Source organism: Brassica oleracea, chromosome C4 (genome assembly GCF_000695525.1).
Source record: "Brassica oleracea var. oleracea cultivar TO1000 chromosome C4, BOL, whole genome shotgun sequence".
NCBI classification, from domain to species: domain Eukaryota; kingdom Viridiplantae; phylum Streptophyta; class Magnoliopsida; order Brassicales; family Brassicaceae; genus Brassica; species Brassica oleracea.
In genome coordinates this window covers 53,460,202-53,465,993 of record NC_027751.1, presented here as the reverse complement: position 1 = coordinate 53,465,993, position 5,792 = coordinate 53,460,202, and positions in this window count along the sequence as shown.

The window sequence follows — 5,792 nt, the reverse complement described above, 5'->3', positions numbered from 1 at the left end:
TTAAAATTTCTAAACACATTCTACATTTATATTAATGTATATTAAACACTCTTTGATGGTCCATGTGCATCGTTTCAATTTTTTTATCAATTAATTTAGTAAAACTTCATAATACTCGACTAATCACTATAAAATCGCTATTTTCTAGAAAAAACGGAGACAACAAAGGTTACAAACCTCTTTGACCTTCATCATATGTAAGTGTAGTGAAGGATGCAACTATGCATTAAAATATAATTTTCATTTTTTTTACTTTTTCTCAAAATCTATGGGTTAACCCCCCTACGAAATATTTAATTTTTCGGTAAATGCTCTATATATTGATGCCTATGATCTTTACTGTTGTTTAAATATTTCTAAACACATTCTATATTTGTATTAATGTATATTAAACTCTCTTTCATGGTACATGTGCATCGTTTCAATTTTTTGTCAAGTAATTTAGTAAAACTTCATAATACTCCCTAAATTGGTTGACTAACCACTATAAAATCGCTATTCTCTACAAAAACAGAGACAACAAAGGTTTCAAACATCTTTGAAATTCATCATATGTTAGTGAAGGACGCAACTGCATTAAAATAGAATTTTCATTTTTTTGAATTTTTCTCAAAATCTATGGGTTAACCCCTACGAAAATATTGAATTTTTCGGTAAATGCTTTATATACTGAAGCCTATGATTTTTATTGTTGTTTAAGAATTTCTAAACACATTCTACAATTGTATTAATGTATATTAAACTCTATTTCATGGTACATGGGCGTCGTTTAAATGTTTTGTCAATTAATTTAGTAAAACTTCATAATACTCCCTAAATTGGTTGACTAACCACTATAAAATTGCTATTCTCTAGAAAAACGGGGACAACAAAGGTTCCAAACCTCTTTGACCTTCATCATATGTAAATGATGCAATTATGCATTAAAATAGAATTTTCATTTTTTTGAAATTTTCTCAAAATCAATGGGTTAACCCCTACTAAAATATTTAATTTTTCGGTAAATGCCATATATACTAAAGCCTATGATCTTTGCTGTTGTTTTAATATTTATAAACACATTCTATATTTGTAGTATTGTATATTAACCTCTACTTCATGGTACAGGGATATCGTTTAATTTTTTTGTCAATTAATTTAGTAAAACTTCATAATACTCCCTAAATTGGTTGACTAACCACTATAAAATTGCTGTTCTCTAGAAAAACGGAGACAACAAAGGTTTCAAACCTCTTTGACCTTCATCATATGTAAGCGAATGATGCAACTATGCATTAAAATGGAATTTTCATTTTTTTTTATTTTTCTCAAAATCTATGGGTTAAACCCCTACGAAAATATTAAATTTTTCGGTAAATGCTCTATATAGTAAAGCCTATGATTTTTACTGTTGTTTTAAAATTTCTAAACACATTCTACATATGTATTAATGTATATTAAACTTTCTTTCATGGTACAAGGGTATCGTTTAAATGTTTTGTCAATTAATTTGGTAAAACTTCATAATACTCACTCAGTTGGTTGACTAACCAATATAAAATCACTATTTTCTAGAAAAGTGGAGACCCCAGAGGTTGCAAACCTCTTTGACCTTTATCATATGTTAGTGAAGGATACAACTATGTATTAAAATAGAATTTTCATTTTTTTTGAATTTTTCTCAAAATCTATACGAAAATATTGAATTTTTCGGTAAATGTTCTATATACTGATGCCAACAATCTTTAGTGTTGTTTTAAAATTTCAAAACACATTCTACATTTGTATTAATGTATATTAACCTCTATTTCATGGAACATGGGCGTCGTTTAAATTTTTTGACAATTAATTTAGTAAAACTTCATAATACTCCCTGAATTGGTTGACAATAAAGGTTCCAAACCTCTTTGACCTTCATCATATGTCAGTGAAGGATGCAACTATGCATTAAAATACAATTTTCTTTTTACTGAATAAATCTATGGGTTAACCCTACGAAAATATTTAATTTTCGTTAAATTTTCTATATACTGAAGCCGATGATCTTTACTGTTGTTTTAAATTTCTAAACACATTCTACATTTGTATTAATGTATATTAAACTCTATTTCATGGTACTTGAGCGTCGTTTAAATTTTTTGTCAATTAATTTAGTAAAACTTCATAATACTCCCTAAATTGGTAGACTAACCACTATAAAATCGCTATTCTCTAGAAAAACGGAGACAACAAAGGTTCCAAACCTCTTTGACCTTCATCATATGTCAGTGAAGGATGCAACTATGCAGTAAAATAGAATTTTTATTTTTTTGAATTTTCTCAAAATCTATGGGTTAACCCTACGAAAATATTTAATTTTCGTTAAATTTTCTATATACTGAAGCCGATGATCTTTACTGTTGAAGTTCTATATTTGTATTAATTTATATTAAACTCTCATTCATGGTACATGGGCATCTTTTAAAGTTTTTGTCAATTAATTTAGTAAAACTTCATAATACTCCCTAAATTGCTTGACTAACCAATATAAAATCGCTATTCTCTAGAAAAACGGAGACAACAAAGGTTCCAAGCCTCTTTCACCTTCATCATATGTTAGTGAATGATGCAACTATGCATTAAAATATAATTTTAATTTTTGTGAACCCTACGAAAATATTGTTAAAATATAATTTTCATTTTTTTTGAACCCTACGAAAATATTGAATTTTTCGGTAAATGCCCTATATAGTGAAGCCTATGATCTTTACTGTTGTTTTAAAATTTTCAAACACATTCTATATTTGTATTAATGTATATTAGACTCTCTTTCATGGTAAATGAGCATCGTTTAAATTTTTTGTCAATTAATTTAGTAAAATTTCATAATACTACCTAAATTGGTTGACTAACCAATATTAAATCATATTCTCTAGAAAAACGGAGATAACAAAGGTCCCAAAACTCTTTGGCATTCATCATATGTTAGTGAATGATGCAACTATTCATTAAAGTAGAATTTTTATTTTTTGAATTTTTTACAAAATCTACGTATTAACCCCTACGAAAATATTTAATTTTTCGGTAAATGCTCTATAGACTGAAGCCCATGATCTTTACTGTATTTTTTAAATTTATAAATACATTCTACATTTGTATTAATGTATATTCTCTAGAGAAACGGAGACAAAAAAGGTTCCAAACCTCTTTGACCTTCATCATAAGTTAGTGAAGGATGCAACTATGCATTAAAATAGAATTTTCATTTTTTTTTTAATTTTTCTCAAAATCTAAGGGTTAACCCCTACTAAGTATTTAATTTTTCGGTAAATACTCTATATATCGAAGCCTATGATCTTTACTGTTGTTTTAATATTTCTAAACAAGTTCTATATTTGTATTAATTTATATTGAACTCTCATTCATGGTACATGGCATCTTTTAAAGTTTTTGTCAATTAATTTAGTAAAACTTCATAATACTCTTTAAATTGGTTGACTAACCACTATAAAATCGCTATATTCTCTAGAGAAACGGAGACAACAAAGCTTCCAAACCTCTTTGACCTTCATCATATATTAGTGACGGAAGCAAATATGCATTAAAATAGAATTTTCAGTTTTTTTGAATTTTTCTCAAAATCTATATGTTAAACCCTACGAAATATTCAATTTTTCGGTAAATACTTTATATACTGAAGCCTATGATCTTTAGTGTTGTTTTAAAATTCCTAAACACATTCTACATTTGTAATAATGTATATTAAACACTATTTAATGGTACTTGGGTATCATTTAAATTTTTTGACAATTAATTTAGTAAAACTTCATAATACTCCCTAAATTAGTTGACCAACCACTATAAAATTGCTATTTTCTAGAAAAACGGAGAAAACAAAGGTTCCAAACCTCTTTGACCTTCATCATATATCAGTGAAGGATGCAACTATGCATTAAAATAGAATTTTCATTTTACTGAATTTTTCTCAAAATCTATGGGTTAACTCCTACGAAAATATTGAATTTTTCGGTAAATGCTTTATATACTGAAGCCTATGATTTTTACTGTTGTTTTAAAATTTCTAAACACATTCTACATTTTCACTAATGTATATTAAACTCTCTTTCATGGTACATGGGTATCGTTTAAATTTTTTTTCAATTAATTTAGTAAAACTTCATAATACTCCCTAAATTGTTTTCTAACCACTATAAAATCGCTATTTTCTACAAAAAGGGAGACAACAAAGGTTCCAAACCTCTTTGAAATTCATCATATGTTAGTGAATGATGTAACTATGCATTAAAATAAAATTTTCAGTTTTTCAAATTTTTCTCAAAATCTATGGGTTAACTCTTACGAAAATTTTGAATTTTTCGGTAAATGCTCTATATACTAAAGCCGATGATCTTTACTGCTGTTTTAAAATTTCTAAACACATTCTAGATTTTTACTAATGTATATTAAACTCTCTTTCATGGTACATGGGTTATTAATTTAGTAAAACTTCATAATAATACTCTCTAAATTGGTTGATTAACCCCTATAAAATCGTTATTTTCTAGAAAACGGAGACAACAATGGTTCCAAACCTCTTTGACCTTCGATATATGGTAGTGAAGGCTGCAACTATTCATTAAAACAATATATTAATATTTTTGAATTTTTCTAGAAATATATGTGTTAAAACACTACGAAAATATTGAGTTTTCGGTAAATATTCTTTTATACTAAGCCTATGATCTTTAGTGTTGTTTTAAAATTTCTAAATGCATTCTACATTTGCATTAATGTATATTAAACTCTCTTTCAGGGTACATGGGTATCGTTTAAATGTTTTGTCAATTAATTTGGTAAAACTTCATAATACTTCCTCAATTGGTTGATTAACCAATATAAAATCACTATTTTCTATCTAGAAAAACGGAGACAACAAAGGTTCCAAACCTCTTTGACCTTCACCATATGTTAGTGAAGGATGCAACTATGCATTAAAATAGAATTTTCATTTTTTTGAATTTATCTCAAAAATCTATGGGTTAATCCCTACGAAAATATTGAATTTTTCGGTAAATGTTCTATATACTGATGCCAACGATCTTTAGTGTTGTTTTAAAATTTTAAAACACATTCTACATTTTTATTAATGTATATTAAACTCAATTTCATGGAACATGGGTGTCGTTTAAATTTTTTGACAATTAATTTAGTAAAACATCATAATACTCCCTTAATTGGTTGACCAACCACTATAAAATTACTATTTTCTAGAAAAACGGAGACAACAAAGGTTCCAAACCTCTTTCACCTTCATCATATGTCAGTGAAAGATGCAACTATGCATTAAAATATAATTTCCATTTTTTTTGAATTTTTCTAAAAATCTATGGGTTTAACTCATACGAAAATATTGAATTTTTCGGTAAATGCTTTATATACTGAAGCCTATGATCTTTAGTGTTGTTTTAAAATTTCAAGACACATTCTACATTTGTATTAATGTATAATAAACACTATTTAATGGCACTTGGGTATCGTTTAAAGTTTTTGTCAATTAAGTTAGTAAAACTTCATAATAATCCCTAAATTGGTTGACTAACCACTATAAAATTGATAGTCTCTAGAAAAACGGAGACAACAAAGGTTCCAAACCTCTTTGACCTTCACCATATGTTAGTGAAGGATGCAACTATGCATTAAGATAGAATTTTCAATTTTTTGAATTTTTCTCAAAATCTATGGGTCCTACGAAAATATTGAATTTTTCAGTAAACGCTCTATATACTAAAGCCTATGATCTTAACTGTTGTTTTAAAATTTCTAAACACATTCTA